The sequence below is a fragment of the Peromyscus eremicus genome, chromosome 4 (genome assembly GCF_949786415.1).
Source record: "Peromyscus eremicus chromosome 4, PerEre_H2_v1, whole genome shotgun sequence".
Lineage (NCBI taxonomy): Eukaryota > Metazoa > Chordata > Mammalia > Rodentia > Cricetidae > Peromyscus > Peromyscus eremicus.
In genome coordinates this window covers 90,553,162-90,578,002 of record NC_081419.1, presented here as the reverse complement: position 1 = coordinate 90,578,002, position 24,841 = coordinate 90,553,162, and positions in this window count along the sequence as shown.

Here is a 24,841-nt window from a genome sequence, read left to right as displayed (position 1 = left end):
TTTGAGTTGTTTACCTTCTTGATTAAGGAGCTTCCCTACAGGATGGAATGTTTCACTTATGCAGCACCCTGCCACCATTACTTGATAAAAAAAAGAAGCAAGGGAATTTGACGAACAAAGTAACTGTGGAAGGCCTTTGTACAAAGTCTTTTTCCTCTGTCTCTTGTCACTACAGGCTTCAGGTCCACATGGAGTTTGGTATTGTTGGCCTCACAACATCTCCTTTGCCCTACTCATTCCACCACCACCACCACCTTCATGGCTAAGATCTTAGCAGGTTACAATTCATGTTCTCTTGCAACCTCCAGTGTTCTTTCAGTGTGTCTCAGGCCACTCAGTCATATTTACTGCTTTACTTATCAGTGCCTGCCACATATATTCTTGTTTGATTTGGCATAGCTCTGATAGGACAGTCCCGATAACAAATATCTGTGACTTTGTAGCATTGGTAGTAGGAAGGGACTCATTCCACCTATGAAAAACAGCACTAAAAGTACTTGTGAAATGAGTTTAAATAACTTCTTAGGTTAGAGGTTTTAAGCAAGAGGCCCCCCTCCACTCTCCTACTGTACCTTAACCAACTGGCCCTCAGAAGGCCGCCTAAACTCCTACTTCTTTATGGCGGCCTCTGAGGGCCAATATTTCTAACATAAAAGTGTGAATGGATGTCTACTATGTCTAAAGAAGCCATCTTTGTAAATGACACCCATTATTGGCATAGTACACCCATACGATCAATTTACAATGATCACCACAATTTGGTAGTCATTCCCATCTTCCTTTTGCTGCAGTTGAGTCTTTTCCAGCCTCTTACAAAAATTGAGCACTAACATTTTCAACACCTTTGCACTTTTGGTTCCTTATTTGAATTATTAGTTTGGAAGAAAGGTAGTAAAGGGACTCTATTTATTTTAATTTATTTATTTTAAGTAAATATTATTATTTATTACTCTCCCAGGGAGCGGGATTTGCTCTAGATGGGTTATAAGCAGAATGAATGGTGTATATATTGGTATGGGGGAGGGGGAAGGAAGCCATTTAGGGCAGAAAAGGTACCATCCTTAAACCCAGTATAGACCAGTAAGGCTCAAAGACTACTCACAGTGAGACAGCACAGACCAAGGCAGTTTGCAGACGTGATCTTGCCTAGTCTGTGATAGCTGTGTTTAGGCCAAGCTAACTTGTTCTCCTATGTTATATCCCAGAATATCCAGCTGCTAGATGAAGTATGGTTCTCAGCTCTTTCATTGGTAAAGCAAACTGGCTGTACTTAACATGGTAGGGTGTGATGGAAATTAAGAATCACTCATGGCAACACAGAAAGCTGTGCTCCAAGACAGGAGCCAATAAATGGTGATTTAAGAGGCCAGTGAGCTGGACTGCTTACCCTGAGCAGCTCTGCAAATATTACCAGCGGAAGTTTGTTTTGTACCTGGCTTTTAGCTGCTCCTCTTCATCACGGGCATGGAAAGTGAACCTTAGCGTAAGAGAAAAATCAAAAGAAAATATGAAACTGTAAACTCAATTAATTGAAGGCTTGTCTTGCACTGTAAGTGGCAGTTGTGTTTGCCCAGGATGATTTTGTCCCAGTTACAAAGGTACTGACAGAATATTATGCCCCGAGCTTTAGCTTCCTCTTGGGTGGAGTGAATTCGTGAATGTTAAGCACACGCTGAGGTTTCTAACCTACTGTTAAACTCAGTGTATCAAAAATAGACCAGTCAAAGTAGTTTTTCCTGTCAACACAATAAAACAGAGGATATTAATCATGTGGACATAATGCTTAGGGCACCACACTCTGATTAAGCATAATTGTTTTTGATGAACTTCTGCCTTAAAAAAAATAAACAGTATAAAATAAATGCCTTGGAGTATCATCTGTTAAATTTCTTATAACTGGTTCTACGTCAGGGTAGAAATCTAACTGGTCTCCACCTCCACCCCCACTTTTCAATTTCCCACTCTTTGGGTCACTTTAGTCCTTCTTCACAGGGTTTTCCAGTTGTAGTTGGTCAGCCCCTGACAGTAATTGCTGTGGCCACAATCTCCCTACCAACACACATCTCTCCACCCAGAGTGGTTGTGTGACCTCTGAGGACCCAGACACTGCTCGTCTTGACTTTGTTCAGCTCTTTTCCACAATGTGCTTCCGCCCTAACCCCTACACTAAATGACCACATAAGCCTGTCATTTAAATAACCATTGATAGCCTTTACACCCTCCATCTCTAAACGTAAATTTTCAAAGTGTTCTGGTTAGGTGCACAGTGATATGTTGAAGACAGAATGGAAAGATTTTGGGAACTCATGTGGGGTTTTTGTTAGTATAACCAATTCTAAGGATAAAGTTAAATTTCCAAAAAAATTGTGAAAACATAAAAAGATTTCACTTATTGTAATACATATTTATGAAAAACTATTTTTAGGGCCCTAAAAAGTTAAATCAGATACATTCTGGATTTCAGTTTTCTTGTCTATAAAGCAAAGGTAGTGATATGGACAGTAAGTTCCTAGAAACTCCTTGTTCCTGATTTCTGGTGATTCCACGCTCTCACAGTGTTTTCGGTATGAAATGAGGCTTCTCACTAAGGTGCCAATCAATAACAATTCACTGGCTTGTGAAGTCCGATGCTTAATAATTGGAATTTTGATTTTTCCTGACGTTAAATTCTCTCTAAAAACAGATATAGGTATCTGTTCCAGAGATGACCTCTGACTTCTGAAATGGAAGGGCCTCTTAATCTTGAAGTAACAGGTCTCAGATGAGAGATTATTTAAATACATTGCAGCAGATATCCAGATTGACAAGACTCCATGACAGTTTATGGTCAGCTATTTAGGGAAGAAGGCAGAATGCCCTGTGCGTTAATAGGCATCATGGAGACTGGGATCTGTGAGACGTTTGGCAATCGCTCAGCATTTGGCACTTACCTACAAACCTTAACGTGCCATTCCCATAAAAAAAGATTTCTTTAACAAAAATAAAAATGCAAAGAGGGAAGATTGTAGTATTGAAGCTCCGATTCTCAACCTCTCTTAACAGTGTCCACCGGTTCTAGCTTGCTCTGTTTGTCTGCCAGCAGGCACTCTGCTTTCCTCTTGGTTACTTTCAGTAGTTTCAAAAGAAGCTGAGTATTCTAAGAATAGCAACAGAGACACAGCAACAACAAAAAGTAGGAATCCAGCAAAGAAAACCTGAGGGTTAGCAGGCAGATAGAAGACAAGGACTCTCTCTCACTCACCTCCTGCCCCCTGATACATACTGATTTGTATGATTTGGAGAAAACAAGTTTTATACATCCTTGATTCTCATTTGACAGTATGCAAAACACAGTAAATGACAGTTTCACACCTCCATAATGTTTAAACTTGGCAAATTTTTACATTTTTTTCACTTAGAATGAATTTTTTTCATTTGTGTATCTAACTTTTGTGTGGCAGTGGCGTGACTTACTCTCTTATTCTCTATTATTCTTCTGAGGTTATTATTATTATTTTTAGTTAACAGTTTAAGCAAATCTAGTTGGGTGTAAAATTGAGGGAATTCTTTTAGATTTGATATGTGTATTGATATGCACAGAGAAATATTTCGTTTAAAAAATGACACACTCATGCTAAGATGACTCAAAACCATTTCTGATCGTGTGTTTGTAATTACCAATGCTTCCTGCTCATCTCCTGTAGAAATCGAGACTTGTTCTGCTTCCCTGCTTTATCTGTTGATAACACAAATGAGATGTAGGCAGTAAGAAGATGTAGGAAGGAAAAGCCAACCACACCTAAGGATGACCTTTACATTCCCTTGGCTTGGACTGGCATCATGGCTATGTGAAAGTCAATAGTTTCAGTTCACAGAGATTTAGGCAAATCATTTGAAAAATCTTGGTCATGTGGGGTCATGTCCCTTGGGTATCATCAGAAATTTTAGCTTGAGCTAACTGGAATTCCAGAACTAAATTAATCAAACAATGTCAAAGGTACTAGGGAGAATTTTTGTTTAGGTGACACAGTACTTGGAGGCAGAATGATGAATTTGATAGCTCTCTTTTGCTTGGTTTTAAATGACAAGAATAGCACTTTGTTTTTTCTAAAAAAGACTAATCAAGGGTATAGAAGTTTATAAAGAAAGAAACAAAACACCAAATACATCAACCACTACAGTCAACCAGTCCCAACAGTTTTTATGTTTTAAACGAAATCTCAAATCATGTGTATATCCTTGAGAAACTTGTTTTTATTTGTGTAACAGTACATCACTGGAATCTTCCCAGAGCTGAACACATGGTTCATCTCAGATGGATGGAAGTGCACTTCTCTGTAGAAGAAAATTCAGGTCATTCCTAAATTGCGACCTTTACCACATGCAATGAACAATGTTCTTATGACTTACTATGCTACACTTCTGTGTCAGAAGGAGTGGGTACCTAAAATAGAGCTGTTGTGTATGTTTACCATTTGCAGAGATGCTGTCATGGAAGGACCTTTTTGATTCTAGGATCTTTCTCTCCTACATCTATGCAAAAAAAAAAAAAACAAAAAAACAAAAAAAAAAAAAACTGGGTTGGAAACCAAATGGACCTAAACTAGACCTAGTCTCTGAAACAAGTTATTTTCACATTTTCACTCATTCAGTTTAGCTACCTAACAATCAACAACACATTTGTGAACCAAGGTGATGCATAGCTTGTCCAACTTGAATTTGGACTCGTAAATATTTTTGATGTATTTCACAAGGAGCTCTAGCTGGGTATAGTGGTGCTGGCCTACAATACCAGTACTTGGAAGGTGGAAATAAGAAGATCAGGAGTTCAAGGTTACCCTCTCAGCTATACACTAAGTTTGAGGCATGCCTGGGCTACATGAGATGCTATCTCAAAACAAGGAACAAACAAGGAAACTATAAATATTTGTCCTTGAGCATGATCTTTCTCTCAAGGAAAACAACGCATACCTCAAAGAGAGGGTGTTGTACTGCTTGCTACTATTCTGCATTTAAATGCTAGTTTACATTGTGCACTCTGTAAGACAATTTCTGAGATCATAATTCTCAGATGCATGCCCAGAGGGCACAGGCTTATTATAAGTAATGTACATACTGCCTAAGGCAGCTGGGCAAAAGTAAACCATAGGGAAATTAGTGCGACGTTTAGTGTGAAACTGTATCACTGAAAATATAACGTTATTTTATTTTCTCAGCTGATTCCATTGCCCTGGATCAATGAAAATGAGAAAGTTACTTTTTGACTTTTTCTTTATGTTTTAGGTCATGATGATTATATATCCTGACTACCATATATACAGTATAGTGGTTTAATACATGGAGAATTGAAGACTCTAGGGGACAGAGACTTTTGCCTATTGTCAATAGGCATGGCTTATAATTGGGCTTCTGAGACTAACAACTTTCATGTGCCAGTCAATCTGTGATCTTGAGCACAAACATGGATTGGTGACTCTTCTTGTCTTTCATTCACGAAGATGAATCTATATGCTGGTAAGTTTGTCTTACTCCAGAGGATGTAAGCCACAGCCAATCTTAGGGCCCAGGCACATTCTGAGAACCACTTGAGTGAGCACATTGCTATGCAGGTCAAGCTGCTGTTTCTCACAGAACTCGTTTTCAACATGTGCAAATGTCTCCAGGGGACATTAATGAACAAATTCTTTCCAGTATTTCTCATTATCATTTTGTATCACGGCCCTAGGTTACACACTGGTCTAGTGCCAGTGGGACAATCAGTCACATTTCACTGCTATGTCCGTTCTCAGAAAATTCATCAAATAGTGAGGAGTGACTCTTTACTCCTAAGGAAAAATTGACTGTTATCTGGTTTCCCTTTCCACTTTCAGAGAGAACTTCAATTTTGTTAATAGCAACCTTTCTATTCCCATCACACCCATAAGCTGAGAGGACAAAATCTCTAGTCTTCTGGGCTGTTGCAACAGTTTCAACAACTCTTTATGTTTTTCTCTATATCCACAGTTGCTCTTTAGACCTACCAAGTTGACCATACTGCCCTCTGATTCTTTTCATGGCTCTTTTTAAAACATAAATTTCAAAATCTAGTTGTAACAGAGAATACCTGTCATAATCTAATTGACCCCCACTTTCACTTCAAACAAACAAAACAAACCAACTAACTAACAAGCAAACCCCTTGCTCTGTAACATCCTTCTCAAGAGATTGTTCTACATTCCTGAATGCTGCATAGCTGTAGCCTTTCCCACACAGCCCTTAGGAGTATTTCTTGTTAGTGGGTGGAGTCTGAAATATCATCACAAGCTCAACAGCCAGTGATGCTATTTTTAGAGGTTGTAGAGCCTGGCTGCCAGAGGTGGGTCACTGGGTACAGGATCCCACAAGTTATAGCCAGGTTGGTTTTGTATCTGTCCTCATATGCGAAGATGCAAGGGGCCTTTCTCACAGTTCCTGACTCTGTGAACTGCAACACGCTCCCCCACTGTGACGGACTAAAACCAAGAGCCGAAATAAATTCTCTACCCCATAAATTGCTTCTGTAGTTTGTCACAGTAATGAGAAAATCAATTAAGCCAGTCCTTGCCTGAATTATTCTTCTTCATACCAATACTTCTCTGGGTAATTCATCCCTTAATCTTCTGTGCACACATATACCTGTATTTTACATATAGGTGCAATTTGTGAGAGTTCTGTTTACACTTTAGAGTTGCAAGTACTTTATTAACAGAGATAAGAGTCCTCCTTTTTATATTACCAGTCTGATTGAGAGCAGGTAATGACTAGTGAGTCAGTCAATTAACTGACGAATAGATATTTATATCTCCATCTCAATCAAAGGAAAGACAGACCAGGTTTATTAGAGTCATAAATAGAATGCTGGATATCCATGTTTGTCTTTCTTATGTCTTACTCCAAAATAGATTTAAGAAATTTTTCAAAATTGTGTACACCTGACAGACTAATAAATAAGTAATGGTGGACATTAAGACTAAGAGTAATTGGGGAATTGTGTGTTGGACTTAAATCTATGTTAGCTTTATCCACAAGCAAATGCAGCCTTAAATCATACTTTTGTGCAGATACCAGAGGAGACTAAACCACACATCCTTTGAAAAGAAAAAGATAAGTTGTGGGGATAAAAGGAAGAGGATACAGAAATGACAACATTTTAAGTGGAAACATCCAACAGTTAGATACAGTATACTAGACATGTGGAATCATATCTGTAATGTTAACTTGCTCTAATCTTCACTGTTGTGGATTATTACTTTATGTAAAGATGTGCTACATTTATTTATGTTGTGGACTGTTACTTTAACTATGTAAAGGTGTGTTACATTTGTTTGTGTTGAATTTGTTCAACTAGACAAAGATGTGTTATATTTGTTTATGCTGCAATTGTTTAATTACGTAAATACATGTGGCTGTTTTACCTTGCCTGCCCAAGGCACCTGAGTGATTTAATAAAAAGCCAAACAGCCAATAGCTAGGCAGTAGAGGAATAGGCAGGGCTGACAGACACAGAGAAAAGTAGTAGGAGGAATCTAGGTTAGAGAGAAAAGAGAGAATGAGGGACAAAGAGAGAGAGAGAGAGAGAGAGAGACACCAGGGGCCAGCCAGTAAGGCAGCTGCCAGCCAGTCAGCCATGGAAAAAGCAGGAAAAGTAGGACATACAGAATGAAAGAAAGGTGAAAAGCCTGAGGCAGAATGTGATGAAGAGAAACAGGTTAAATTACGTTATAAGAGCTCATGGGACAAACATGATAAGGCTGAGCATTCATAATTAGTAATAAGTCTTGGTGTCATGATTTGGGAGTTGGTTGATGGCTCAAAAGAAAGCCTGCTATACTTCATAGTCCGTATAACTTTTCTTTTTTTTTTTCCCGTATAACTTTTCATAGCTGCATACCAAGTTTTTGTCAAAGGCCTGAGAATTACATAACTCATCATCAGATATTAAGATATGAAAAGTTTTATTTACTGGGGATATCTAACTTAGAGTTTAAAATTTTGTTCTGGAGGTTTACAATCAAATATAAGGTAAACAAACTAGATATGTATAATTCAAGGAAATAAGCTATTTGTGTTAGTAAAGAAAAAATAAGTAATTTGCTTTCCTTTGCAACACAATTCTAATTATTATATATGCTGCTTAATTGTGTTTATCAGACACTTAAGACTTAGCAATTTGGAAAGATCACAAAAACAGAGATATAAAGAAAACATGGAATTTAAAGGGACACTGAAAAATGAAACCTTGGAGATTATCATAAGCACAAGAATTATTGCATTTTATACTGAAATCATCATGGGTTATGATGACACTTAAAAACAGCAGTCTTTGTTTTACCATTAAATCTAAATAAATATGTTCCACTCACTGGGAGATGATCAAACAGCTGAATTTAATGTAGAAAACACATAGAAAAAAATGTCGTCTTTAAATTCTACAAACAACTTCTATTCACTTTCTGAACACTCAGTGAAGTCATGGTAAAGTCCAACAGCACTGAGAGTCATTCAAATTTATCGTGATAGGTGATTCTCTGATTTGCATATACTCTTATTAAAAGCTTATTAATGTGATTGACTCCTAGGCAGAAGAAAGACACATATCATGGGGTATGATAATTGCCTTCAGAAGAGATGATTAACTGCATTTATTCAGTTCTTGCAGTTTTGAAGGGAGGTATAAAATTAAGTGATGCTTATAGAAGGTTCTTATTATGCATAAGGTAAATACTCAATGTTTTAAGAACTCATGTCCCTTGGATATGCTACTGGATCAGCAATTAGATCTAGTCATCATGCCGTCTCCTGTTCTTCCTCCTTCTCTCCGTTCCCCTGCTCCAGTCTCTCTTCCTCCTTATCTTTCTTTGGTTTTGAAACAGGGTCTTACTACATAATTAAGGGCTAGCTTTGAACTCACAATCCTTTTGCCTCACTCTTCCAAGTGCTGAGGTTCCAGGTGTGAGGCATCATGCTGGACTGCAGCAGTGATCTTTGGTCTTTGAGTCCACATTCCAACTTCAACTCAAAAAGTGAACATCCTTGATGAGACAATCATCAGAGTGCCCATCTCTCCAGAAAAATATGCCTTCTGTGACCCCTTTCAAATCCGTCCAATTTTAGTACTTACTCAGCGGAGAAGAAAGAGAATGGGAAACATATGACCAATTAAATCTAGTAGTTTAAACAAAAGAAGGCTTTAACTCTGAGTTTTCAAAGAAACTCCACCTACAATATTCTTCAATAGGTTATAGAACTGAAACTCTTCCAGTGAACTCTAACATGCAATCAGTTGCAAGGTAGAGACAGCCCCATCTTATTTCTCCCACTCTTTCTCTGTGCTTGAGGATGAGGCATGAGTTTGGCGGTGGCAGGGTCTTAGAGGTGGAAGAGATGAAGCCAATCCCAAACTAAATTTTTTGGGTTGATGCTGAGCCCAATAAGGTGCTAAAGGCTGTTGGCAATGCTTCCATTGAATAGAGCTCTTGTAACTGTTCTCAAATGAAGCCATCACATCAGCCAAGTTTAGACTGGCTGAGGAAGATATGCTCACCTCTGTGTATGTGTTGTACCCAAGAGTTCTCAGTGAATGGGGTGCTTTGTGTTGATTCCAGAGCAATACACTATCATTGGCTTTCTAATGCTATGTAGTGATGCTTCACTGGATGTTTTAGAACTAATAACACGTGCATATGAGCAAGAGCAGAGCAAAACTCTTTGAGTGATGGAGTTAGCACAGCTGGATAACTAAAGCTTACAGGGAATGCTGAGACACAGCATTGTGCTTACAGTTAGAAATGCCTATGAAATACTCAGGGAGGAGGTTTTACAGGGTAGGAGATTGGGGATTCATTTTTTTAATATATGGTATGTATATGTTATACATGGACATATTTATATATAATATGTATTTAGTTATATATGACAAAGTCAGACCACAAACTTGAAATCCTCCTGTTTCAGCCTCTCGAGTACTGCGATAATAAGTATGTGCCACCACACCCAGCTGAGGTCTTTTATTATGTGCCTAGATGCATCTGACCTAATAATTCTTTTGTACGACACAATCAAAGACACATTATTGCCTGTCTGATTGAGATACTGCTAAATATTTTGTATAGACAAATAGGCATGTGTGTGTATAAGCACATTGTCAATTCGTACTACCTGTAGATTCTGTATTTGCATATTTATCTACACTATAATTTATTTCTAACCTCAAAATTAATGTTTGTGGTACTTTCCTAGTTATTTGCAGACATGTGAAGAATAATGAAAAATTGAGGTCACCTGATGTGTGTACTACCAGCTGATGTTCAACAAGGTAATATTGCACCTTCTTTTTTATAATTAAATAATTGCCTTTTCCTTGATCTATTTGTTTTCATGCCTTTTGCACAGGTATACTTTTCTTATGTTGGTGATTTTCTCATTTAAAACAACTGCTAGAAAAAATGCTGGTGTGCTGTCTAATATTCAGAAGCATGAGAGTTCTGTGGTAAGAATTATGAAGAATTGTGATTTAAAAAAGGGTTTGTGCAGGAATGTATTGTCACACTGCTACTCACAAATTAAATGTTAATTATATTAATGACATAACTATATATTCAGTGATGCCTCTCTACATCAAAATACAAAGTAAGACGGTGTATAGACTGGTTGATGGAAATGTGTGGTGGGCCATCCCTGATTTCAAGCTCTACTACAGAGGTGTAGTAATAAAAATGACATGGTATTGTCATAAAAATAGACAGATCAAGGAAATTGAATTGAAGCACCAGATGTAACTTCACACGCCTATGGACACCTGATTTTTGATGAAGAAGTCAGAATTATACAGTGGAAAAGAAGAAAGCATCAACAAATTGTGCTGGTATAACTAGATGTAGACACGTAGAAGAATGAAAAGAGATCCATATCTATCACCCTGCACAAAACTCAACCCCAAGTGGATCAAAGACCTCAACATAAAATCAGATTCACTGAATCTGACAGAAGAGAAAGTGGCCTTGCTCATAGAATCCCTCTTCTCTCTCTTTGACTGGACTCCTGGAGCTCTGCCTGATGTCTGGCTGTGGATCTCTGTATCTGCTTCCATCAGTTACTAGATAAAGGCTCTATGATGACAATTAGGGTATTCACTGATCTGAATACTGGAGTAGGCCAGTTCAGGCACCCTCTCCACTATTGCTTGTAGTCTAAGCTGGGATCATCCTTGGGGATTCCTGAGAACTTCCCCAGCACCTGATTTCTCCTATCCCCATGATGTCTCCCTCTACCATGGTATCTCTTTCATTGCTTTCCCACTCCATCCCTGTTCCAGCTCAACCATCCCCTTCCCTTATGCTTTCATCCCCCATCACCTACCCTCCATTGCCCACCCCTCATCCCCAGTTTACTCATGGAGGTCTCATCTATTTCCCCTTCTCAGGGTGATACATGCGACCCTCTTTGGGTCCTCCTTGTTAGCTAGCTCCTCTGGAGCTGTGGGTTGTAGTTTGGATATCCTTTGCTTTACATCTAGTATCCACTTATGAGTGAGTACATACCATATTTGTCTTTCTGTGTCTGGGTTACCTCACTTAGGATATTTTCTAGTTCCATCCATTTGCCTGCAAATTACATGATGTCATTGTTTTTCACGCTGAGTAGTATACATTGTATATATGTACCACATTTTCTTAATCCATTCTTCAGTTGAGGGGTATCCAGGTTGTTTTCAGGTGCTGGCTATTACTAATGCTGCTATGAACATAGTTGAGCATGTGTCCTTGTGGTATGATTGAGCATTCCTTGGATATATGTCCAAGAGTGGTATAGCTGGGTCTTGAGGAAGATTGATTCCCAATTTTCTGAGAAACCACCATACTGATTTCCAAAGTGGCTGAGCTATGTTCATAGCAGCATTAGTAATAGCCAGCACCTGAAAACAACCTGGATACCCCTCAACTGAAGAATGGATTAAGAAAATGTGGTACATATATACAATGTATACTACTCAGCGTGAAAAACAATGACATCATGTAATTTGCAGGCAAATGGATGAAACTAGAAAATATCCTAAGTGAGGTAACCCAGACACAGAAAGACAAATATGGTATGTACTCACTCATAAGTGGATACTAGATGTAAAGCAAAGGATATCCGCACTTCTGCTTTGCCCTGGAGGAGATTGGAATGGGGGGCGGGCTGGGGGGAAGGTGAGGGGGGGAGGGGGGGGAACAAGGGAATCTGTGGCTGATATGTAGAACTGAATTGTATTGCAAAATAAAAATTAAAAAAAAAAGAAAAAAAAAAGTTTGCACTTCCACCAACTGTGGAGGAGTGTTCCCCCTGCTCCACATCCTCTCCAGCATAAGCTGTCTTCAGTGTTTTTGATCATAGCCATTCTGACAGGTGTAAGATGGTATCTCAGAATCATTTTGATTTGCATTTCCCTGATGACTAGGGATGTTGAACAATTCCTTAACTGTCTTTCAGCCATTTGAGATTCTTCTGTTGAGAATTCTCTGTTTAGCTCTGTAGCCCATTTTTTTTATTGAGCAAAGGCATCAAGTTCATGATGGAGAAACCTACAGAGACAACCAAACCAAACTAGTGGGAACTCGTGAAATTTAGATCAACAGCTGTGGAGCCTGCATGGGACTGAACTAGGCCCTCTGCATATTGAGACAGTTCAATAGCTTGATCTGCTTAAGGGGTCCCCTGGCAATAGGATCAGAATCCATCTGTGGTGCACTAGCAGGCTTTTTGGAGTCCACTACCTGTGACGAGACACTTAGCACAGCCTTGAAGCTGGGGGAAGGGCTTGGACCTGCCTCAACTAAATGAACCTTACCATGGGAAGCCTTACCTTCTTGTTGGAGGGAATAGGGGGTGGGTTGGGAAGAGGAGGTTGGAGGGGCAGGAGGAGGGAAGAGGGGGATCTTTAATTGGTATGCAAAATGAATAAAAATTTTTTCTTACTATAAAAAAAGAAGGGGGGGGGAGAAGAGAAAGTGGGAAGTAGCCTTGAACACATTGGCACAGGAGACAACTTCCAGAACAGAACACTAATAGCACAGACACTAAGCTCAACAATTAATAAATGGGACCTCCTGAAACTGAAAAAGCTTCTGTAAGACAAAGGACACTATCAGTAGGATAAAACAGCAGCCAACAGAATGGAAAAAGATTTCCACCAATTCTCCACCTTCTGACAACAGGCTAATTTCCAACATATATGAAGAACTCAAGAAACTAGACATAAAAAAACCAAATAGTCCAATTAAAACAATGGGGTATAGATCTGAACAGAGATTCTCAACAGAGGAGTCTCAGAGAGCTGAGAAGCACTTAAAGAAATGTTCGACATCCACAGCTGTTAGGGAAGTGCAAATCAAAAGGACCCTAACATTCCATCTTACACCTGTCAGAATGGCTAAGATAAAAAACACAAATAGTAGCTCATGCTGGTAAGGATGTGAAGCAAGGGGAATACTCCTTCATTGCTGATTGGAGTGCAAACTTGTATGGCCTCTTTGGAAATCAACATGGCAATTTCTCAGAAAATTGGGAATTGATCTACCTCAAGACCCAGCTATACCACTCCTGGGCATATACCTAAAGGATACTCCATCCTACTATAGGGACGCTTACTCAACCATGTTCATAGTAGCTTTATTCGTAATAGCCAGAAACCGGAAACAACCTAGTTGTCCCTCAACTGAAGAATGGTTAAAGGAAATGTGGTACATTTACACAATGGAGTATTACTCAGCTGCTAAAAAATAACATCATGAAATTTGCAGGCAAATGGATGGAACTATAAAAAACCATCCTGAATGAGGTAACCCATACACAGAAAACAAACATGGTGTGTATTCACTTATACGTGGATATTAGCTGTAAAGTAAAGGATAATCATGCTACAACCCACAGACCCAGAGAGGCTAAGTAACAGGGAGGGCTCAAGAGGGAGATGCATGGATCTCCCTGGGAAGGGTAAATAGAATAGATATAATAGGTGGACTGGGGGCAAGCTGGGGCAGTAACAGGAGGGATCACGTAGGGGGAAGACAGGGGGAGAAAGTAATGGGAGAGAAAACTGCAACTGGGAGGTGTTGATGATTTTTTCTAGTTCCATCTATTTGCTTGCAAATTTCATGATGTTATTTTTTAACAGCTGAGTAATACTCCATTGTGTAAGTGTACCACGTTTCCTTTAACCACTCTTCGGTTGAGGGACATCTAGGTTGTTTTCGGTTTCTGGCTATTACGAATAAAGCTACTATGAACATGATTGAATAAGCATCCCTATAGTAGGATGGAGCATCCTTTAGGTATATGCCCAGGAGTGGTATAGCTGGGTTTTGAGGTAGAACGAATCCCAATTTTCTGAGAGAATTCCAATAGCAAGGTGGAAACCCAGTGCAATGGAAACTTAAAGGAATCTTTGAGAGTGGCCCTAGCTAAGATTCCTAGTGTGTGTGGGGGGGTATGAACCTGAACCAGCCATCTCCTGTAACCAGGCAAGGCTTCCAGTCAGAGGGATTGGGACACCAACTGAGCCACTAAACCTTTGACCTACAATTTGTCTTGCCTACAAGATCTGTTGTGGTAAAGGTGTCACAGAAATTGTGGGAGTGGCCAAGCAGTGATTGGTCCAACTTGAGACCTGTGATATGAGAGGTAGCCCATGCTTGACATTGCCTGTAGGGCTAGGACCCAGAGGCTGGATAGCACTGAGACCTAGGGTAGAATCAAACATGACTTGAAAAAAAGGTTTGTTTGTTTTTTTCCTATTTTTCTCATGATTCCTAATGTTATTCTGCTATGCTTGTAGACAGGAGCCTAGCATAATCATCATCAGAGAGGTTTCATCCAGCAACTGATGAGAGCAGATGTAAAGAAAAATCCCATAGCCAAACAATAGGCAGAGCACGAGGAATGCTGCAGAAGAGGAAGAGGAAGAATTTATTGTAGGAGCCAGAGGGGTCAAGGACACCATGAGAAAAGAAAACCCACACAATCAACTAACCTGGACTCACAGGGGATCACAGAAACTGAACCTACAACCAGGGATCCTGCCTGAGTCTGACCTAGGTCCTCTGCATATATGTTACAGTTGTGTAGCTTGGCCTTCCTATGGGACTCCTAATAGTGGGAACTGGGGCTTTCTTTGACTCTTTTGTCTACTTTTGGGACCTCTTTCCTCCTACTAGGTTGCCTTGTGTAGCCTTAATATGACGAAGGTGCCTACTCTTATTGCAATTTGATATGCCATGTTTGGCTGATATCCTTGGGAGACCTGCCCTTTTCTGAAGGGAAATGGAGGAGGAGTTGTTGTGGGATATTTGTACATTGTGTGAAGATGTATTGCTGTTGTTGGTTTAATAAAGAGCTGAATAGTCAATAGCTAGGCAGGAGGTATAGGCAGGACTTCCGGGCAGAGAGACAAAGTAGGAGGAGATAATCGAGGCACAGAGTAATAGGAACTCTTCATCATTATCTGTGAGCTAGTGGCCCAAAGAAAAATCTGACTACAAGGAGTAGATGGGTGAGGGAGGATTAGGAGGAGAGGAGGGAGTGGAAATTGCTCTGGGGATGTAATATACGAGAGAAGAGTTTAAAAAGAAAAGAAAATGTGTGATGGGAGTCTTGCAGGAAGTTCATCTTATATCCCTGAGGAACATTAGCTGCTTTAGCTAATAAAGTGTCAGCTGTCACTTTATAGGACTTAATTACCAGGAACAATGATCTTTCTTTCTCTCTAACTTTATGTGTAAGATATACAATCTCACATCAATGTACACACCTATACTAAGAAATCGACTGCCACAAGCACCCTTCAGTCTCTTATATTGCTTATAAAACAACCTGTTCCTAAATCTTTTCCATTCTTTGGAATAACCACCACTTGAGTATGAATGCCAGTCATTCTTTTTGTTGTTGTTGTTCAGTGTTGCATGCAAATACTCTTAAGCAACAAATTGTTTACTTCTGCCTTTTTACTCTATATACCTGGTACCAAACAGTGTGCATATTCTGTAGGTTCCTTAAGGAAAAAACAAAAACCGCATTTTGAGATTATGTCTGTAAGATTTCATGGTTTGTCATCCAACCAAAGTGTTCTAGTTTTCCCTTATACCAAAGATCTAATTGCATAAATTAGAAACATTTATTCCTGTTTCTATTTTGATGCAGGTTACAGAGCCTAGGTCTTTATCATTGAATCCACCCCAGTCACCAGAGATGGACTTACCTGAGAACTACACGGTCTCAGGAGAAGGGGCTCTTGGAACCGAGGCACATCCTGAAGGCTGCTGCTGGCCACATTCTACTGTTGTGACAGGTCGTACCTTCAAGGGGATCTGGGTGGTATTTTCTCTGTGTCTATCATGTCAGGGAAACAAAACAAAGTAACCCCAGGCATTGTGAATGCATTTTCCCTTTCTGGCATTGATGGGACAACTGAGAAAGAGTAAATTAAGATGTCTGGGAAAGAAAACTAGAATAAAGTTCTTGACTTGAGATTTTATAATGAAAATCAAAAGCTTAATAATGACTAGGCTTCATTATGAGATGGAAACTGGGTTTTATTTGGCATAGAGCTCATCACAAACATAGGCATCTGACTCACAGGTACTCTGTATCATTATCAACCACTGATTCTTTTCACATAGGTGAGATCTTACCTTTGCATAAAGAAACCCCTTCCATTCGGATATTCCTTTCTGTGGTCTTCAGTCCTCTCTGTAAACCTCTTTCTTTTTTTCTGTTGTCCTGCAAAAATGATTATTTAATCCTGATTAAAATCTCCCTGTCTTTTAGTTGAAATTTTATGAAAGTTCACAGCTAGCTGTAATTTGAAATTGTCTGTGTTTATAAAGTCCGTTTCTTTCAGTACAGTATGCCAGCACTAATCACCAACTTATTCTTCTGTGAATATGAATATATAAGGAAGATAAGGCCTACAAGGCCGAGAGATAAGCCCACCTGGAGTCTGCCTGAGGGCCTAGCAACAGGCGCTATCAGATCTTCCTAGCCAATGAGGGGTGACCATACTCACCTGAGGATAATGGACAAAGCTGTTCATATCTTCTCCCTTATGAAGTTTGTTAGCCAGACATGTAAGTGTATGCAAGTTCCTGCTATCAAGTGATGTTCCCATGGTCCTGAGATGCTTATGTTTCCAAAACCACCAATCAAATGTTAGAAAAATGAAGCTCTTAGGATTTGATGAGAGACATGGCAAATGGGTGGTTTCTAATGCCTTGGCCCCTGGGTGCCCAGAGTAGAAATAACATTTGTTCAACAAGCACAGAAAAAAATATCAGCTTTATCTTACGGAGAACTACTAATGTCTTTTTGTTTGTTTGTTTATTTTGTAAATGATTGTTGTATTGTAAGAGATGTTTTTAATTTATTTATATATTTTTTTATACCATTGCATGACTTTCTGGGATTTTCATACCTATGCAGAGAATGGTACTGCTCTTTTCAGACATTTGGTTGGTGATTTGTGACCACAAATTTATACCTTGACATACCAGTGGCATCAAGCACCTGATCCAAGCTCATCTCCATGTCTTCCTTCTCAGCCTTTTCTTTCCTTGCTCTTCTTTATGCCAGCTTTTTCTATGTGGGCTCCTCTTACTTCCTTTGGAGTCTTTTGTTTTGAATGTCCTTTTGGCCCATGAGTGACATGTGTAGGCATGGCCACATAAGATAGAACAAAGCTCAGGGACTAGAAGGTATTCTCAGTTTATATTTATAGAACAAAGCTCAGGGACTAGAAGGTATTCTCAGTTTATATTCTCAGGTATACTGCCAAATCACAGAAGAGTGAAGCTTTGACATTAATAGAGAATTTGTTTTAAAATTTCTGTGATTATTATATTTTATTTATTTTTGAAATAGGGTTTCATGTAACCAAGGCTGGCCTTGAATTATCTTTGTAGTTTAGGGGGATGACCTTTAGTCCTCCTTACATCTTCCGTCCTCCACCTCCCAGGTACAGACAGGCATCATCATACCTGGTTTTGTGTAGTACTGACGATAGATAGAATGCGAAGCTTCTTGTGTGTTAGGCAAGCGCTCTACCATCTGAGCTACAGCCCCAGCCCAAGAAAGGATTTCAAGTGATGCATCTTTTAGCATTGGTAGAAATATTAAAACCCAAGTCCTTAAGCCACTTTACCTTTATCGTTTCCATGTATTTTCCCCAAAATGAATATCTACCGGTCACAGATGGTAGAGACAATATGTAAGATGCAGCTAAAGACTCTATTACATAAGAATGAAAAATACAGGAGGGCACTTGGATTGTTTTTCAACAGAATTTCACACATTTTTATCATGTTACTTTCATTCTAGGCCACAAATCTTCCTCTGGCACCAAAAGCAACGTGGGTTGCTCGGGATTTTCTCCAGTCTGTCACGTCACTTCGCTGCCACTGTTAAAAAGCACTGTCTGCTCAGTCAGAGCAGACCCGTGGGGCCATATTTTCCCTTCCTATCTCCTTAAATGCACACACACACATTCAGCTACTGCTACCAAGACTGCCTTCCTTCCCCCCAGAAGCGGAGCAGCAGTGGGTTCTGCTTCACAAAAGTTGAAAAGCATAAAAATGTTTGTTGTTATTGTTGTTGCTGTTGTGGGTACCCTGGTAACATTGGGCCCCTTTAGAGTCTGTAAAGATGGTTTCTGAGTAGATAACAACAACAACAAAAAATCTACCATTAAAGTCTTCTGTTTTCTGGATACCTGGGACAACCAGGGTTATAATTTTCTAGTTGGCACACATTAATTTACCATCTAGTCATTAAAACTTTTCTCAGTCTAAAATGTAGAGAATGTACAAAGGGAAACAATTTCTTCATGTGCATATTAGAGTGGTCCTCCAAAGGTGCTTTGAGGCCCTCTCTGTGACTGCTTGTAATGTAAATGGGGATCATGGTTCACAGTCTGCATCCATAGCTTCTGGTCTCACTTTGGAAAGCAAATAGTTTTTTTTAAAAGTGCCAATTTCTATAGATTTTGTAATCACAGAATAAAATGCAGAGGAAGACTAGGTAGGCATGGCCCTGAGAAAGAGTCACTGGAGGAAGTTCAATATTTCTTTTTTTTTAAATGGAAGTTTATTTTTTATGTGAGTCCTCAGCATCAGCTCTTACTTGAACACAAGAGGAAAGCAACTGTTAAGGTATTAAAAAATACTTAGTGTGCCAAACACCCGAGGAGCAGAGATAGACAGAACTCTGTGAGTTCAAGTCCAACCTAGTCTACACAGGGAGCTCCAGGTCAGTCAGGGCTGCATAGTGAAACCCTGTCTCAAAACAACAACAACAAAACAATAAAATAAAGAAAAAAGCAAAAATATCCCAACTCCCCAACAAACTAAAACAAGATGATCCATCCCCCCAGCCACCTTGACACAGGCAACTTATAAAGATTTCAAGTGTATTTGTCAGACAAAGCCATCATAGTGGTATTAATATATTCATCCCATAATACTCACTGTCCTTTCCCCTACTTTCTTCCTAGGTGCCATCAATGTTGTGGATGAATAATTAGATCAAATCTGTGAAAATGCTTTGAGCTTTGAGGAAAAGGCCCTCTGAAAATACAAGTTGTCATTATGCTTGTCTCTTATAAGCATGTTAAACCACAGAGATCTCCATCTTGGCTCAAGCCTATCAATCTGTGATATTTAGACTTTGGAAAGCAGTGGGAGCTATCTCTTGACTTCTAAAGAACCACAGATCTATAGATCCTAGTGGGAGACAGAGCAGCAGGATCATATGCCCAGGAAACCGCGTGTGTATTCTTTATCATCTGGTCACCTTCCCCTTCTAACCTCTATTCCAGGTCCCTCTCCACATGGCCCGGAGGCCTTGAAGTCCTCTGTAAAATTTATTAAAGCAGCCATTTTCATTAGAAAGGGCATTGGCATTAAAAGGAGACACTGATAGCTCATTGTCATCACTTCAGTCTATCGCTCTCATTTAGAAGTTGGCATGAAGGGTTTGATGTACAGAACAATATCATCCGCTCTAATGATCTGTGCACTGGGACAGGACCTCAAAGAGTCCAGCCTCCCTGCTTCACACTGTGCAAGGGGAAGCAGTTCGTGCTCATGTTTGATTGGAAGGATGGGAACAAAGGCTGTTAAGAGGACTACACAAGGACCACAGGAGTCATAACAAGCCTGGTGAAATTGTTTCAACTCCCTTCTTCAACCTTAGCTGTTGTGACAAATGTGTCAAAGCTTTAGACAAGGAATACTGGATGTTGATGGAGCCTGGGTAGATGGAGGATCCTGGCTGCAAGTCAAGGTACCAAAACTGGAAAGAAAGGAAGGAAGAAAGGCTTTGTAGAAGGATAAGGTTACTGACATTTATTCCTAAACTATCTTAGGTTTACTATGTTAAGAAAAGAAATACATCTGCGGTCTGGACAGCCATGTTATTCTAATTGCTTTATATTCATATTGATGCCATTACAATTGGTTGACTATGGATCAAAAATTAAAAGCAATGGAAAGCTCACAAAATCATATAATATACACCTCAAAGCGTGTGAGTAGTTTGCTACCAGATGAGAAGGGGATTTTCTGACTGTGCTTGGGCTAGTTGTCACCATTCTGGAGATTCCGTTTAGATTGACTGTGAACAGGCACGTTTGGGTTGTGACTTTTCTATAAGGGAATAAGACACACGTGAAAGAGTACTTGGCTTCCCCTGGGACCTGTGTCTGCGGGTGAGCTCAAGGCAATGCCTGCAAGTTGCTCTGAGGAAGTTACCAGTGTTTGTGATGCTCCTGCGTGCAAGGCTCAAGTTCCCTAGGCTGTGAATGACGAGCCAGGACCACAGAGAGATGTTAACTACTGAATGCTGCAGATGACACCTTTTCTCTTCGTTTCCCTTTAGATTGGCAGTGTCACACAAGAAAATAACACCAGCGGCTTTTAAAAGAGGAGACAAAGACCCCCACATATATGGAAATTTCATTAGCTGAGAATTCGCAGTACTTCTAAACTAGCATCCATCTTTTAGTGGCAATAAAGAAAATATCTTTAAAATAAGTTTTTAATTGAAATGATATTACATCACCTTCCTCCCTCCCTTTCCTCCCTCTAGTCCCTCCTAGGCACTCTCCCTTAAACCCTTCCTTTGCCCTCTTTCAAATTGATAGCCTCTTTTTCTTTGTTTAGTGTGTGTGTATGCACAAATATATATATATATATATATATATATATATATATATATATATATATATATATATATATATATATATAAAAACACAACCTGCTTAGTCCATCTTTGTCAGTGGTTCATTTTGTTGGTGGTTTCCAGACTTACCACTCTGCAGTAGATAATCAGCAAGGGTGCTCATCCCCGGGAGAGCTTAGTTCGCCATGTCTCAGAAGTCATTATTTGTCTGTGGTTTATTGCTTAGGGGCAGGACTCCACACAAATTTTCCCCTTCCACTGTAGCATGGCTATTGATAGAGCTGTTCTTCCAGTCTCATTTATGCAGCTATTTCTAGGAAAGATTGTTTAACAGTCAACTTCCTAGTATTCTGGCTCTTACAATCTTTCCTCCCCATCTTCCACTAAATTCCCCTAGCCATAGATGCAGCAGCTGTGATGCAGATGCATCCATTGGGGCTAGCCTGCCCACTACTTGTTGGTCTCTGTATTGTGTCCAGTTATGGTTTTTTTGTGATGATCTCCATTTTCTGTAAATAAATGTTTCTTTGATGAGGTGGTAGTTACTCTTACCTGTGGGTATAAAGAAAAGATTTAGAATGTAGTAATGAATTAAGTTGGTCTAGTAAAATGGTGATAGTAGCTTTTTTTCCTGAGGCCCATGACTGCACTAGCCCCAGGGAGCTGACCAGGTTTCCAGTACCAGGCACGATTTCCCTCCTGTTGAGTGGGCCTTCAGTCCAATTAGACAGCTGTTGCTTGCCTCATACTTGTGAGTGCTACTTATTGCAACTTTATGCATATCTTGCTGTGCTGGTCATTGTCATAGCTCATAGATCTTGCACCTACACAGGACTATTTAGTTGCTTCCCTTCCTAGGTAGCTTGCATAGTATTTTCTGGAACCATGGAAGCTATATTCAGGAAGGAGGCTTTCAAGTTAGATCTAGCTCAAACATCCAAATTCTGTGTCCTAACCATTCAGTGTCTTCAGCCAAAGGGGCGCACCCTCAAACCCTGAGAGGCAATCAAGAGCTACATTGTTAGTATATATTGTTTGGGGAGTCTCTTATACTAATCCTGATCAACCATTCAAAAGGATGCTTCTCATGTGTGGACCTGGAGGTTTTGTTAATTTATGGTTCATGTGGGGAGCATTGTCAGCCCAAGTGGTTACACTCCTGTGTGTGTGTGTGTGTGTGTGTGTGTGTGTGTGTGTGTGTGTGTGTCCACATACAGAGTACTGTGTATAATTGTAGGTGAATATAAAATATGCAAAAATGCCCAGATTAAAGTTTTGTTTTTGGCTTTCAGGAGTGACCTCATCACCAAGAAAATAAAACAAATGTAGTAGGTATTCCAAAGAATAAGCTTATTACTCTTATTCTTATACACAGCCTGAAAGAAAATTTTGCTTATATTTCTTGCTTTACAATTTGCATCTGCAGAATGGGGAGGAATGACTCTTATTGACCTCTTGAGAATAGTGTGAGGCAGGTAGTTAATGTCTTTAAAGTCTAGGGTAAGTAGCTGTTCAATCAAGAGGTCTTGTAATATTATTATTATACCAATCACAGAGTGAGGTCACACCAAATAATTGTTTTCTTCCCTGTCTAATGATACATTCTTAAGCTTCTTGGGGAGCCACTTTCATCACAGAGTTAACTGGAGTCCTGTTGATTACTCTTTGAAATTGAATGCAAAAAGATTGCTAATATCCAGTGGGGAAACAGGTACTCTCAGACGCAGTTGGTGGGAGTGTAAATTGGAACAGCCATTTTGGATGGTAATTTGGCAAATTCTATAAAAATTTAAAGTGCTTAAAGCCCTCAACTGAGCATTTTCATTGGTGAGTTTCTGTCTTAGAGACGAACATGTTCATGCACACAAAGAAGAATGTACAGGGATGGTTTTTTTTTTTCAAAAAAATTAAAATACTTGTTTTTTTGTGTGTATGTGTGTAGTATTGGAAACTCTTACATGTCTGGCTGAAGTTAGATGTTGGCTCAGCCACACAGTGACATCTTATACAGCATTCTATATTTCAAATGAATAAAGAAAGAGATCTATTTGTACTGATGGAAGGCTCTTTAGATGTATATCTGAAGGAAGAAAAACCCAACTATGTCTGTTTGTCATAGAAAATCCATCGTATAAGCATGTGTGTAAAAAGGAACAGAATGTTTGGACAGTCTTGGAATACATGTGAGACACTAATGGCACTTGGGAAGGAGAATCACAGGAGTGAGCTGGGGACCACTGTCCCTTAGTTCTTTTTCTATTTCCATATCCTTTAGGGTTTTTAAAATAGAGAGAATACCTATAAGTAATTCCATACAGAATAATAGATTGCAGATATGCTTCAATTTTCATTAAAAATTATCAGAAGATATCTCAAATCTCTGATTTCTGTATGCCATCAGGAACAGTAGAAGAAGAATCAAGTTGTCAGGGAAAGTCCAGCTTCAGATCACTGTGTTTCCCTACTTTGTCACAAGACACCAGAAGCCTTAGGAATAAGGAAAACATAAGGTGGCATCTTTGAAAGTGTGGTCCACAGAATATTTACCTCAGATTTAGCTTGGAAGTCTGTCAATCAAAACACAAGCTCTAAGGCTGTTCCCTTGTTCTGTTTTTCTCTTGTATTCTGTTTTCTTGTTTGGCTAAGATTGTGCTCACTGTCTTTTCTAGTCTCATTTCTGTAGCTGGAACAGAAAGCAGAGTAAGGAAGGAGAGGTTATTTGGTTTATAATCTCAAATTACAGCCCATCGTTTCAGGGAGGTTGAGGCCAGACTGTAAGCAGCTAGTCATATCACACCCATTGTCAAGATCAAAGAAGAATAAATGTATCCTTGCTTGCTTGGTTGCAGCTAGTTTTCTTTTCTCTAATACTTCCTAGGAACCTCTGCCTTGGGAATAGTGCCACCCGTACTGGGCTGGGTCTTCCTACATCAATTAATAAAGACAATCCCCCCATACCTACCCACTGCCTGCTCTAGGTAGTTCCTCATTAAGACTCATTCCAAATTATTCTAGTTTGTGGCAAATTGACAGTTAAAACTAATCAGTATACTTTCCCTTCAGATATAGGACTGGATGGCATATACTAACCCACCTTACTTTACAGAGACCAAAAAACAAGTGGAAAGCAATAAACACAATGTGTTTCTTCATCTGTAATGAGTGGTCTAAGTTGGGCCTTGGCTTAATCCATCTCTATTAAAGTTTATCAAATGTTAGGGGAAAACTGCTTTGTTTTGTCTTTGGAGGCAAAGGAAGGATTCCTGGAAAGGGTAGCGAAAAGAATCCAGAATGCTGATGAAACCAACTCCAGGAGAAGTGGTGAGTGGATTCAGAGACAGGAAGTGGGCCTGGTGTCTGATACCAATAGGTAGATTGGACCATGAGCTCTCTTCATTCACTGAACCTGTTTCCACTGGGATCTCTTTCATTTGCAAATGAAAGCCTAACATCATGAGAAGTCATAAAACAAAGGATCAGAACCAGACTTGAATCAAAGCACCAGGATTTGAATCCCGCTATCATTTAGTAGCTGGCTAATTTTAGAAAAATAATATAAAGTAATTATGCTGCCTACCTCACAACAATGTTACAGTTTAATGAGTTAATACATGTAAAAGGCATGAAACATAATAGC